Below are 15,511 nucleotides of genomic sequence, written 5' to 3'. Positions count from 1 at the left end.
TACCCTCAAAATTTGAAAGCCTCAATTAAATTAATTTCGAGCACAAAATTATTTTAGGAAGTGAAGAATGTAATAACCCGATATGATTAAAACTAGTTTGGGGGGTGGGGGGCAGCCTGAAGTGGTTGGACCGATCGCACATGCCTTGCACGTGCAATAGAAGAGGAGGGAACTCTCGATAGAAGACCACCTTCTTCCCCAAACCCATTAGAAGTAAGAAGTCCTATGGCATGTTGGACTTTGGCAAGATCCTAGGAACTCTTCTATAAAACTGTTTTGCCTTCCTTCCAAGAACTCCACCATCGAGAATCCCTTTGGTCGTTGTCGATTTTGAGAGATTTTTCCTAGTTTTTCATCAAGAATTTTACTGGACCACCATTGATACCTCGTCGAAATCAAGGTATGACCTTTAATCCTTCCCCTCCTCCCTTTTTCCGTCTCAATGTCATTATCACTAGATGATTGGAAGTGGCGAGTCATTGGATTTTCATTAAATAGAGTCTTCCTTGATTCTGCCACACTCATGTTTGCCCTTTATTTCTTCCATCGTTGGTCACAACCGACAATGTTCTGCCATAGACCTTACTGAAGTCTGGCTTTCTAGCCGATGATGTCGAGATCACTGATGGCTCTCCATTGTGGATTGTGCATCGAGCCAACTTTCCATTCTTTCTTCTATTCTTTCCTTCACTAGTCAAGTACTATCACTGGGTTGCCACTACAGCCTGTTGCTACCATGGATGCCAACCCCAAGCCACCACCTCTTGCCACTACAATTGCTTGACAATCCCTCTTTTCTCCTTCCTCTATTTTGAAAGAGAAAGAGAGAACCTCCATGGTTTTCATTCCATTTCCCTTCTCTCTTTTTCTCTCTCCTGTCTCTTCCTCTCTCTCTAGTTAATCCAAGTGATAGTGGAAGGGGGTGGACTCTAGTAGAAGGTTTTAGGTTGTTGATTTCTACTTTTTGATTTTTATTGGGATGTTTGGACTTGATTTTGTAGGGGAGAAAATATCTATGCAAGAAGGTATTGAGCAAGGTACTTTACACTCTGGTTCTTAGATTGAGAGTGTGGGATGATGCATACCATGTTTGAGTCTCTCACTAATAGAGGTATGAATTCTTTAACACAATCATCTCCATAATTATGGATAATTTGGTGCATCCTCTCCTTGCTCCCCTTCGCACCATTAAGCCTTATAAAGAAAGAAATTGCTTTCTCTAGCCCGATGAAAAAAATATTTTTCTCGCTCTTTCAGCTTTGATTGTGTAATAGCTTCGTGAAAGCACCATGTACTAATGATTAAGATAAATAATTTGATTCCTATAAATAATTACCTATATGATTGTGGATATTCTATATAAAGGTACAAGTATAATGTGTTGATGATTTAATGTTGTTTGGATATTAATGTTCTTTTTTCTAATTCTATATAGAATATATTAATTAGAAAATCATGATTGCATGATCAGGCATAGGCGCTTGTTGACCCAAAAAGTTTAATTTTGATGATACAAAATAATTGAGTAAAAAGTTCGCTAATCAGTTATTGGGAGTGTACTAAAATTTTTGCATGAAGACAAGAAGAAATTTTTCAGTAACTATCAATATGGACAAATTAAACTTAATTATCTCAAGCTCTACGCAAAAAGATTTGACTTCAAGAACACCTTGAAGAGACCCTTTAACACTCACATGCAATCATAACAAATTTCAACTTAGGCTATCTCAAGAGTCGACCCTAGCATACTCTTACAGACTGATACGCCTTCATGAGTCGACACATGAAGATAACGAATCGATTTTTGTCAATGGACGAGTCGATCCCTAAGCCAAACGAGTCAAACCCACAATGGCCACGGTAAAAGACAACACAACAAAAACTACAGTTATTTCAAGTCGATCCCTAAAGATCATGAGTCGATCTCTAAAAAAGAGGAGTCGACCCATTTGTGCTTGACAACAATAACGGCTAGTTTTTCTGTAAATCAGAATGATTGTACAAGTTGTGTCAGCCTTGGGCCGAGGTGTAGCATTCCTACCACGGGCTGGAGTTTCCATAACTAATCCAACATCGAAAAGTAGACTCTAGATAATGAATTGCGCTTAATCATAATTGTGACATAATTAAATTGAATTTTGCATAATTGTAAGAGTGGAGAGAATAGGAGCATCTGGACTAGTCTACTATGTGCGAAGTGGTGTGTTAGTTGTAGGCTGAGATATGATATTGTGGCCACCAGACATGGGCGGAAGCATGGCATGTGTTTGGCCTACCATGGGCTAGAGCATGGCTGTGATTAGTCCAGTATCAAAATCAAACCAAGATGATAAATTTATGTTTAATTATAAGTGAATTGAATTTTGCATATTGTAAGAGTGGAGAAAATAGGAGCATCTGGACTAGTCGACTATGTGCGAAGTGGTGTGTTAGTTGTAGGCTGAGATATGATATTGTGGCCACCAGACATGGGCGGAAGCATGGCATGTGTTTAGCCTGCCATGGGCTAGAGCATGGCTGTGATTAGTCTAATATCAAAATTAAACCAAGATGATAATTTATGTTTAATTATAAGTGAATTGAATTTTGCATAATTGTAAGAGTGGAGAAAATGGGAGCATCTAGACTAGTTGATTATGTGCGAAGTGGTGTGTTAGTTGTAAGCTGAGATATGATATTGTAGCCACCAGACATGGGCGGAAGCATGGCACGTGTTTGGCCTGCCATGGGCTAGAGCATGGCTGTGATTAATCCAATATCAAAATCAAACCAAGATGATAATTTATGTTTAATTATAAGTGAATTGAATTTTGCATATTGTAAGAGTGGAGAAAATAGGAGCATTTGGACTAGTCGACTATGTGCGAAGTGGTGTGTTAGTTGTAGGCTGAGATATGATATTGTGGCCACCAGACATGGGTGGAAGCATGGCATGTGTTTGGCCTGCCATGGGCTAGAGCATGGTTGTGATTAGTCCAATATTAAAATCAAACCAAGATGATAATTTATGTTTAATTATAAGTGAATTGAATTTTGCATAATTATAAGAGTGGAGAAAATAGGAGCATCTGGACTAGTCGGCTACGTGCGAAGTGGTGTGTTAGTTGTAGTCTGAGATACGATATTGTGGCCACCATACATGGGCGAAAGCATGGCATGTGTTTGGCCTGCCATGGGCTAGCGCATGGCTGTGATTAGTCCAATATCAAAATTAAACCAAGATGATAATTTATGTTTAATTATAAGTAAATTGAATTTTGCATAATTATAAAATTGGAAAAAAGAGGGGCATTTAGACCAGCCAACATATGTGAAATGTGATATATGTCGTATCAACTGTGGACTAAGATGCAATATTATGGTTGTCGACCACAAGTGGAAATATGTTGTCTATTTTGCCTACCATGGGTTGGAGTGTGGGCAGGACTAGTCCAATGCCGGGATGATAATGTCGTCGAAACTAACCTGTGCTAACTATATAGCGATAAGTAATCTCACTGAAATATTGTTGAATGAAATTGTTGATTGGATGATATATAATATGTGATGTATGATATGCATCTCCAGACTAATTGAGTTGCTATATGGTTAAATTTGATGTAGATGTTGGCATGGCTTATATGTACGATATATAAATATATACACTGGATTGTTAAACACTTATTCAATTATCGGACTATTGATATGTAAATCTTACTATTTTTTTATCAGCTATATATATTTGCTAAAACTTATTTTTATATTCATGCTAGTATGCGTGCGTGGAGGATTATTATTAGGCTGTAAAGCTCAAATCACTTTTTTTTTTTTTATCAGAGTCGCACTATGCTTAATGTATGGCTATGATTTGAGATTCTGGTGAAAAGTTTAATATTTAGAAGTCATTGGTATCGGTCAGATAATTAAGAATTATAATAGAACAATGAATGACCGCTTATTTTATTATGTTATTAAAAGAGATTTATATTATTCAATAATATTGAGGTTATGACGAATTTTTGAGAAAACAAAAAAGGAAATATTGTATACCGAGGCAATAAAGGTCACAGCCGAGGAAACAAAGATCAAATATAGAATGTTGGATTTGTGCGGGAGTAAAATACCTACTCACGGGCTACTTGAGGCAATCGACTTTTGTTGGCACTTGGAACGTGCCACGAGAGCCCATTGTACCAGCTTCGCCACCTGCTTAAGGTTGAACAAGGCTGCTTGGGATGCCAGAATTTTTGTTGACACTTAGAACGTACCACCAGCAGAGTGCAGAAATTTAATAAAATATTTTATTTTAAAATAAGTTTTTAAATATATATTTTTTTTAATTTTAAAGGAATACGGAGATTCGGTTCGTATTGCTTGGCTCACCTTAAAACCCAAGCCCCTTTTTTGCAGGGTCGCGCCGGTCGGTCAGCTCTAAAACGTCCCGAGTCTGAGCTCAACAGCTCATTTCAGTATTTATCTCCTCTCGATCTCCTTCCGCTGGCCCATTTGCGCCCCAATCTCGAAACCCCTCTCTTTCTGGTTCGATCCAAATTCGAATCCATCAATCCATCAATCCCTCAATACTTCCTTCCCCTCCAATTCCGCTTGTTTGGAACAGGGGAGGGAGAGAGGGATCACAAGAATATTTGGGATCGTTGCCTTTTGCATCGAGAGAGTAGTGGAGATGAGAAGGTATCGCAATGGGGAGATATGGAACTTCGAGAGCCAGACGCCCGCGGGCGGCGCCGGCGTCATCCTGGGCCTCGACGGCGGCACCACCTCCACCGTCTGCGTCTGCCTGCCGGCGGCAATGCCCCTCGCCAGCGCCCTCCCCGACCCCCCTCCCCATCCTCTCCCGTGCCGTCGCCGGTTGCTCCAACCACAACTCCGTCGGAGGTATCGATGCCTTCCCCCGTTCTCCTTTTCTTTTGTATAGATCTTTTAATCCACATGAGCACAAAGAAAGGCGCCTCCTTTGGGTCCTGGGAAGTTTATTTCCATATGGGTGTTCGTCTTTAATGTGTTTTTATATAAATTAGGTCAATTTACAAACCAGAGATCGGCATTTGTTTGGTTCTTCAGGAATAATTGTTCTTTGCTATTGAATTTTAGATTTATGTTTCTATTTTATCCTGAATTTGGTCAAGTCTCCATATTTTTTTGATTTCATGTTGAGCATCTTGGTTTTTCCTTGTGTTTTTAAAGTATGCCATCTCGGTACCGTACTCTTTACTAGTGCCACCTTGTTACTGTATTGGACGCTTGGTATGGAGCCAATTCAGCATACTGTCGGTACACCCCTATATCATATATATACTAGTACCGGACCGGTACGATATGGTACGGTCAGAACTGTCCGATTCGATACAATATGGCATACCTTGGTTCATTCGTCATACTGTTACATTGCATGATTGTCTTTTATGGAACTAAAATGGGAGGTGTGGTGATCCCATGGCATGTTTTTTTCTTGCTTATGCTTCATCTTGAAGGCCATTCATTTTTTTTTTTTTTTTTGACTAGAATTCAATTTACATGGATTTCTTTGCTCTACAAAAGGATTAGGGCTTAGAAATCCATAGGAATATCAACGATTGATATTAGAGCCCAAGCTTGGTAAGACTAGTGATGTCTATAGGAACATTTGCAACCATTAGCGGGATGAAAGCTTGGTTCATTGTACCAGACTGGACCACTTGGTACCCGGTGTACCTTGTAATACTAGTGGCAAAATGATACTTGGTACAGGGAGGGTGGTATCAAGTGTCTGAACCATGAATCGACCTATGCCGACACTATGTTGTGGTATCAATACAGGCGCCGAAATCGATACTGCTAACCATGGTTGAAAGGTGAAATTCTGTAGCAAGTTGAATTTTGGAATGAGACAGAGAAGAGTGAGTATTGTTTCACTTCGATAGGGCCTGCATAAGGCATTGGACAAGAATGTTAGAAAGGTGGCAACAATAAGAGATAAAGATTGAAAGGAGCTAGATCTGAGAGTGGTGATATTTATCCAATTGTTTATGGCTAACATGGTGGTGCGCAACATCATGGACAGAGTAAATGCTAAGATTGTTGGAAATGTTGGAGAAGTGTATATGGAAAACACATGTTGAAACAGGCTCTTCCTGATGCGACAGTTGTATGACATGAGGATGAAAGAAGGGAAGAATCATCTACAACAAAAGGACATGTTCAATAGGCTCCTATAAAAGCATTTTGTTTAATTGAGCTAAAAATTGAGAGGTGAAAGCCCCTTTATTGCAGCATAGCCAAAAATTTCTTGCTTAAAAAATATCCTATTAACCAAGTGAAAGCAAAATAAAGTAGTGGATACAGAAGCTAAAATAATTAAATGAGACAAAAATTGTAATGTGTTAATGTAAAATACTGTAGTTTGTAGGATGAATAAAAGGCCTTACACCTTTTCTTGCTTAACCTTTACCTTCATAGGGCCTCAGTTGAAATATCATGGCCTCTCGTGCATCTTCTTCTGAACCATTGTCTTGAACCACAGGTTCTCACACAGTGTTACATGACAAGTAAATTTAAGAAGAAATTTAAAACTCCATCAATCATGATGATAGATTATGTAAAGCACATGGGGTATTTATGGTTTCTAGGGCCCATTGCAATAGCTAGGACTTCTCAGTGCCCTTAGTATTTAGCTCAAATTTGAAGTTCTATAAAAGAAAGAGAAATTGGACTCAAAATCAACTTACACTTTGAATGATCTGATTTATGGCAGTAGGCGTTAGATGCATCTAATGTGGTGGCTGGGACTTTAAAGAATTTTTAGTACATTATGAAATTAGTTGCTTATGAATTGCTCGTGTTGTTGATCACCATATAGATTATACATCATTAGGAATCGGATATCATATCATTCAGAGAAGGTCCGCAGTTTTAGTACCAAGAACTATGTTGATACCTGATCATACAGTATGGTATTGAACCTTATTGTATCGACTATATGCAAATGCGTACCGATTCAATATCGGTACAGAAATTTTTACTTTTTTGTTTTTTTTTTATTTTGGAGATTATTTTAAGCTTTATGATGTTTGAAAGGAAAGAACAAGAAAAAGGAAAGAAAGAAAGGAAGGATGGGAGACCTTATGATCCTAAAAGATTCCGATCGCATGATGTGAACCTATAAGGCTATTTTTGTCCAGATCATAAGATCCGGATCATTGATTACAAGTTTTTAGTAACAACAATTCTGATACCTTTTGTTATATTATCATATTTAGTCTTTTTATTAAATTTAATTTATGTAATCTTGAAAAAGGTGATCTTAGTGCTTTAGTTCTCATATTTAGTATTTTAGTTTGAGACTGATTTGGTGTTTATGCTGATTTAACATTCAGTTTCTTCTTTGAAAAATATCTCATGCATCTAATGATGATTTTCAGAAAATAGAGAAAAAACATTGTGGGCTTGGTGTTTTTATATATTTTAGGTTTTAGTTAATTCATGGCATGTAGCTCCTCTCTATGCTCTTTTCAATTTTTTTGTTTCTATAAATAGCGGTAGCTTTTTCATGAACTATAGAAGCTACTCATCACCATGCTCAGATTAGAGCATCTTTTTTTACATATGTTTCCTCATATATTGATTGTTTTCTATACTACTTAGAATCAAAATTTAGGTTGGCAAGAAGAAAAGGAGAGAAAGAAAGGAAGGAAAGAAGAAGAAAAAGGAACAAAAAAAAGGAAGGAAAAAGAAGAAAAGGAAAGGAAGAAACCAAGGTAAGAAAAATAAAAAGGAAAGAAAGAAAGGAATGAAGGAAGAAAGAAATAGAAAGATGAAGAAAAGGAAACAAAGAAAGGAAGGTAGAAGAAAAGGAAAGGAAGTAAGGAAGGAAAAAAGGAAAAACGGAAAGAAAGAAGAAGGAAAAAGAGAAAAAGAAAGGGTAGAGGACCTTAACTGCCCCAAACCGCTATAAACTAAGTGAAACTAGGCAGTTCTGCATGGTATGGCCCAGTTTGGACGTTTTATTGAGCTGAACTGCCAAACCGTCCGTATAATTGAACTGGTTCAGCTTGGTGCACTCCATACTTGGTGATTTGGGACGGTTTGGCCACACTGAATCTGACAGAAGATAATGGTCATTGACAGAATCTGCAATTTAGGCACCTCTTGGCTACGCCACATTTCATGTTTTCTTCTATGTAGGGAATTATAGTTAGAGGAGTAATACATAGGGTGGTAATTATGTTAGGTGTGGGCAGAGATAGGACCAAATTTGGTTGGATATATCATTGCATGATTCAAACCGGTGTTGCTTAGACACATATAGGAATCAGACTCAGACATGTATCCAAGTATCTAACTTAGCAAGAGAGAAAAAGGGAGATATGGGGATACATGGATAGAACATAATTTTAACTAAATTTTATATTTATAACTTTAAACTTTGTTTGCTTAAACATTAAAAAGAAAATATTAAAGAGATATTTGTTTGTTAAAATTGTTCAATGTGTATGTGTCTCATTCAAACTTCCGAATTAACTTAAAGATAACAAAATAATATTTTGTAAAGTTATTTGAATATCTACATCCTTGACTAATCTTTAGAAAGAATAAATTATCCCTCCTAATATCAAAAATATAGGATCAAACTTATTGTTGGAAGAGTTCATCTCTCTTCCAAACTTTAATTGTAGCTGCTAAAGAACTTTATAAGTATCCAAGAATGTGATATGTATCCGACTCGATTATGTATTTGAAACGGATTTGATGTGAGTGCCCAGGGAACAGTGACTCAAACTTGATAATTTTTCTTTTGTTTTTTGGTTCTTGGAATTACAATTTGAGACAAGAATCTATTGAGTGGACGGGTGGTAGGTGACTGGTTACTAATTGGGGCATTCCTTTTGGAGAACAATTAAATTCTACAAACCTGTGTAGGTTGTTTCCTTCTTATTCTAGCGTGCGCTTGGGTATTGTAACCCCCCCACCACCAACACACACACAAACTCCTGTCCTAACTTGGACAAATGTTGTTCAATTTTGATGTTGAAATGCTTTTTAAAGTCCTGAGTTATAGCTGTTAGCTTGTTTTTCAAATACAAGTTTAATCCTGTTTACCTTTCAATGTGAGGCACCATACCTTTGTTTAGAAGGTTTTGAGAAAAGACAGATTCCTAAGAATACCCAAAATTAAGGTGCATGAGAATTAAAGGAAGTTTGCATTACCAAAGGATATGACCTTTTGAAAGAAATGGATGACAGCTTGTCATTCACAAAGCTATTCTTGATATGATAGTTCAATTTATCTTGCTTAATGCTTATGAGAAAAATATTTAACTGTTCAAAGTAAATATCAGAATTATTTTGCATGCTTTGATGATTCTTTTGAGTGTTTCATAACATAGTGGCAAATGCTTATATCATTTGATTAACTGATTTCAATTTGTTATAAGAAAAATGTCTAGTATATTTAAGTTGATAATTTGTTGTTAAACTGATGAATATTCAAGGAGTTGTTTTTATCATGAGTTCCACAGAAACTGCAGCCAGAGAGACCCTAGAGGAGGTTATGGCTCAAGCCCTTTCAAAGGCTTGCTCTAATCGTGCAGCTGTCCAGGCAGTTTGCTTAGCTGTATCTGGAGTAAATCATCCTATGGATCAACAGAGATTACTGGATTGGCTCAGGTCTGTTCCATAACTTATTTCAGGGAAGCAACAGAACTATATAACTCCTTTGACTCTTTTGAAGCATAGATTCTTGTAAATTTTTTGTCTTCTCCATGCCAACAAGACAACATCAGAATTTACTTATTGCTTATTCTTTTAAATAACAATGCTATTTTGAGTTATATGAGGAGGTATATATTTCTTCCCTCTCTTTTGTGATATTTCCTCCCAGCTGCTAGAGTTGGTCAGTTCTTAGACTTAAGTGCTACAGTTTTGGTTTAGTTAAATTGTTTCCGCTGTACCGGTACCGGTCGGCGTACCGGTAGCGGCCCGGACCGGTACGTACCGGTTCCGTACCGGTTCTTCAACAATAAACTACCGGTACCGGATTCCACGCTGATCTGGTACCGGTCTTAGGCCGGACCGGTACGTACCGACCTATCCCGGCCGGTACGGACCGGTACGGCATACCATGGTTGTCATAGTTATTGGATAATTTGCTTTACCAAGTCGAAGGATTGTACTACCGGACCAAAGACTATCAAATAAGTCTTCTTTCTATAAACTTATTAAATAACTTTCCCACTTTCATATCTTTTATCTGAGGTAGTACATTCGAAATCATATATGTAAAAAACATATTTTCTTCCTAATAGAAATTTAACTTTCGGACGACAAAGGCAACTCACGACAGTTGGGGTTTCATAATTTTTGAAACATTTCACGGTCAACTTTTTTAGGAAACTGAAGAAGTATCATATTTGGAAATCCAACTTTGTAATGGACTTTGGATATCCTTTCATGTAATTGTATCTAATATTAGGATGGAATTAGACGTTTTGACTGTATGTTTTCTACTTTCTGAAAGTAAGATGTTGGAAAAACATATTTCCTTTCATAGAGAATGGCTTTTAGTTATCTACTAGTACTAGAGGACCGCTTATCCTGCAGTTTTCTTGCTTGTGTAGATTTACACCTTGAATTTCTGACCTTATAAGAAGTCTCCATGTTCTCACCTTTCTTATTTCCAAAAAAGATGGATGATAGATGTTGGTTATGGTTGTTGAGCTGGCTTAATTTTCTTAGTCTTTCAGTGGCTTGTATGTCCAATTAGATGATGATTATTTATGCCAAATCCTTGAATTTTACTCCTATGATAATTAAGGGTATCAGTAAAGTATTGATGCATGAAGATGCAGCTACTTATCAATGCGAGTGTTTAAAGATGTTACATTTACATTTCCAAACAAAATGCTAATAGATTCTTCCTATTTGAGATTTTAAAATGAAAACCTTCTAGCGTAGCTTCATTTATGTGATTATACAGATTACATAGTTATTAATTATAGCCAGATAACTAGATAACTCTTAACAAACTAAACATTTGTTAAATTGAGCCGAAACAGAGATAATATGAATAAATGATTGTAAGAAATCTATAGTGCCAAATATGCTTTTGTCCCCCCACCCCCTTTCTTCTTCTTCTTCTTCTTCTTTGCTGATTGATTGGTCTACCATATTTGCAGGTCTTTCACTACACTGGCTGAATTCACACCTCTTTCAGCATTATTCTTTTTTTCAAACGCATACCATATGCAAATGAAAGGGCAATAATGGTGGATCTTTTTGTGTGGGTTAGCATTGTATCTTTGTTGTTTTTTGTTCATCGTTGGGAGTGGGCTGTTTTTTATTGTTTGCATCAATCTAGGTAACTAAAAGATGATCGAAAATTCTCTGCTGTTGTTAAATCTATCACTACTTGCATCTTTCGGCATATCCCGACTTTTTCATCTTTTCCAATTCTTTCATCTTGATTTTTACGGAAACATTATTTAGCCATGCCTTGCTGCACCTTTCAAATGATTTGAAAATTGAAACTTTGTGACACCTAAATTTGTTGTTCCTTGTACCAGAGACATATTTCCAAGCCATGTCCGGTTCTACGTAGAAAATGATGCTGTGGCAGCACTGGCAAGTGGCACGATGGGAAAGCTCCATGGCTGTGTACTGATTGCAGGCACAGGCACCATTGCTTATGGGTTCACTGAAGATGGAAGGGAAGCCCGAGGTGCTGGTGCAGGACCAGTCTTGGGGGATTGGGGAAGGTTTGTTTCAGATTCTTTTTCATGCTAATATAGGTTATGCTGATACTCATGAGTCATGTTAAATTGTGTATGTATCAAAGGTGCTTAGGGTGATCCATCTTCTATGATTGCTCCAACGGTACTTGCTTTGAAATGTGAGCAGTAACAATATTGCCCAACACATGCTAGCAATAAGTTTATTCTACATTGTAAATAGATTTGAATTTAAATGGTATGTTGGATTAGATTTTAATGAGCTTGTTGGCGGAGGCCGAGTTGGTTGAGTCAGTCCTGCCGCCTGCCAGCGTGGATGCGCCGGTTAGTAGGGTGGGACATATTGCGGTCACTAAGCCCACTGGCGAGGCCTGATCGGAGTCCGGGATGGGCGAGGCCAGGTCGGAGTCGACTTGAGACGCTAATCTGGTGCGGTTTAAGGAAATAAAGTAGCGCCTTCACTATAAGCGGTTGCTTTTAGTGTAATGGTCGGCGCTTGATCCTAACAACTGGCATCAGAGCTAGAGGTCTCGAGTTCGAAACTCGGGCATCGCGCTAGGGGGGATTGTTGGCGGAGGCCTGAGGGGCCGAGGCAACGTTGGCGGAGGCCGAGTCAACGTTGGCGGAGGCCGAGTTGGTCGAGTCAGTCCTGTCGCCTGCCAGCGTGGATGCGCCGGTTAGTAGGATGGGACATACTGCGGTCACTGAGCCCACTGGCGAGGCCTGATCGGAGTTCGGGGTGGGCGAGGCCGGGTCAGAGTCGACTTGAGGCGCTGATCTGGTGCGGTTTAAGGAAATAAAGTAGCGCCTTCACTATCAGTGGTCGCTTTTGGTGTAGTGGTCAGCGCTTGATCCTAACAACAGAGCTTGATACTGCATATTTTATGCTTGAAGGAATGAAACCTTAGTAGTATGAAATAAACTTTGATACTGTCATGCCCTGACCCTAGATTCACAATACGAGGGTGTGGCAGCCGCCACACACTCACAGGAAGTTGACTTTATAAGCATGCAACGCATTTTACCTATCAATGTATCAATATAACCTGGCAATCACATAGTTTGTATGCAGGCAGTGGTGATTATCAGAGCCACTAAACTATTAAGCTAAAAACATCGCATAATCCTGGGCCTGGGCCTCACATAATCCTCTCCTAATTAAAGTTCGTCCTTGAAATTTATGTACTGAAGACTGAAAATAATTAGGACGTAATATATCTGCTTTAATCTTGTAATTCCTAAGATTGATCACATCACAATACCTGGATTTGCCAAATTTATTCCACTATCGATGTATAATTGCAACTACTAATCATTTCTTTTTCTGATTCTCTTCCCAAAAGACAAAAGGTCTAACTTTGTTCTACATTACCTTGTAAGATGCTATTTCTACAATTACCTCGGATGTGTTATCTTGCGTAACTTCTACTAGAGATAGATGTTCATGCGCCATACCCTTAAGTTCAGAGCTTTTAATGTTCTTCAAAATTTAGTTCTTTCTACTGACCTTCTTAACAAGTCATAAAATTTCTAGACAATATGATTCAAAAGTTATTGTACTACTAAATCATTAAACATAAAAATCTCAGTGCAAATCAAAATCAAGAACTAGGATAATATATGTGAAATTAAAATCTAAGGAAAATAATAAATCATACCGTTATCTGATGCAACATTTTCTTTTCCTATATAGAATTTTCTCATACCGATGATTTGGTGTCTGGATGGAACATCTTATACTTCTCTACTTCTTTCCTAATTGATTGCATTCATCCATTAGGTTTTGGTATCTGTTCATCTATACATCATACTCCCATATTAACTATCGATGTTCCGATCATAAGTCCTCACAGCTGGCATCGATTCTTTGGTACGCATACCTGTAATGCTCTTTATCCTCAAAATTTATATCATTAATTTCTAAATTAAATTGATTCTTGGGTTGGTTAATACGAAAAGTGACTGATTTCTCTTCTGACTCTTGTTGCTCTAATCTTGTGGGCCGCCATAGTCTAACAATCTCACGTGGCCCTTCCTCCCAGCTCACGACAATATCTGCAAACATTACATACTGCCCATTGTGAAGTTCATGTCCATAAGTTGGTTTAGGAAGTCCTAGCTTTTCTGTTATTTCTGCCAAAATAGTTATTGATGAAATCTCGATAACTTCCATTTCTTTGCAATTACCACCACAGAAAGATTAATTACTCATACAAAATGACCATTAAATATATATATATTGGAATATAAATTCCAAACTGGATTAAATATATGCAGACTAAAATATCTTCTTCTAGGGATAACATCATACAATTATGCATCGACAATTTTCACGTAACCTGTGAGTTATAATTCCACCACTCTTTCGCTGCGAAACTTTGATTCATTTATTTTATTAAATACTAGAGACTTCCGAAAATCATTCTTGTTTCAAAATACTCACACCGTACATGCTGATATCATATCTTAAACATTTAAGCGCAGAACAATTCCTTTTGCTTTGAACTTCAAATCTTAGTCTTACATGCATAGGTCTCCATTCCGTCGATTGACTATGATCTTAGTTTTATACTGCCTAACTTATTTAAACAACAAAGGAGTAGCTAATCACAACATATATATATTGGTGTGTGTGTGTGTGTGTGTTATACGACAAAAGTTTATATTCCTATAAATTTTAGTGCCGCTAGGATATTGTATAACTGGTGTTAGACACTTCTTTTAGGATTTTCTCTTTTACTTTGTACAGTAGGGGCTCTGCTTGTTGATGCTTGACCTGACTGGGCTATAGGAGGTGTTGAAGAAGCCCTACTCTTTATGCTCCTTCTATCCATACCTGAAACATGCACCGGTGTTCCAAAGACAGTCTATATCCGAATAACTTTATTCGTACTATGAACAACCGTCAGAACTCCTTTCTTGCTGACTAATCATATTTTCTTGGATAAACTTCTAGACTGCCAAGCCAAACTTTGCCCACTTTGTAAAGCCATTGGCTTGGACCTCTTTCTTTGACCTTCCTTTTCCTTCTGTTTTTGTTTGATTTCTCTTTCCATTATCAAAGCTGGATTTACAATTTCCCCATAAGTAGTCAACTGCAAAGGTGAGACCCCTTTCCTAATTTCTACTCTTAAACACATTTGGAACTTGCAGGCTCGAGTCTCTTCGTCCTCTACCAACTTGGTGGCAAATTTGGCAAGTTCATTAAATTTAGCTTCATATTGAGCTATAGTCATGCCTTTCTATTTCAAAGCAATGAATACTTGTTCTTTCTAAGCTCCAACACTGGAAAGAAAATATTTTTCCTAAAATGCCTTACAGAAATTTCTCTCCAGTGAAGCGCTTTGTCTCAGAGGTATGCTTGGTTTGTTCCATATCTCCATCAATCAAAGGCTTCTACCTGTAGCATGTGGGAGGCATAGGCTATGTTATATTCTTCCAAATATTTTATAATCATAAAGGCTTTTTCTATTTCCTCTAGCCAAATCTTAGCCTCTAATAGTTCAGTAGTACCCTGAAAGATGATTGCGATTCCTTTTGTTGCAATAATTGCTGTTGCTGTTGCAAGAAATTGTTGTTGCCTCCGTTGTTGAAATTGCAATTGTTGTTGCAGTATTCCAACTACGCTCTCCATAAACTATAGGCAAGGTCCGCTGAACTAGTACCCGGAATCTGTATTGGTTGGCGAATGGTTCGGTACGGTACCGATTTGGTACTATACTGATACACCGGTACGGTAGGGGCGTGCCGATATGATACCGGCACGCCCAATTCTTTTTTTTGTGGAGTATTTTAAGTTGATTTAATTG

The 15,511-nt window shown here is 37.8% G+C and overlaps 1 pseudogene; it reads left to right on the top strand.

Annotated features, from left to right (window-relative positions):
• Nucleotides 1–4,400: 4,400 nt before the first annotated feature.
• Nucleotides 4,401–11,926, top strand: LOC120106781 (annotated as a pseudogene).
• Nucleotides 11,927–15,511: the final 3,585 nt, after the last annotated feature.

The sequence above is a fragment of the Phoenix dactylifera genome, unplaced genomic scaffold (assembly GCF_009389715.1).
Source record: "Phoenix dactylifera cultivar Barhee BC4 unplaced genomic scaffold, palm_55x_up_171113_PBpolish2nd_filt_p 000631F, whole genome shotgun sequence".
Lineage (NCBI taxonomy): Eukaryota > Viridiplantae > Streptophyta > Magnoliopsida > Arecales > Arecaceae > Phoenix > Phoenix dactylifera.
Note: the sequence above shows the minus strand (reverse complement) of the source record. Positions and strands in the feature narration are given on the sequence as shown.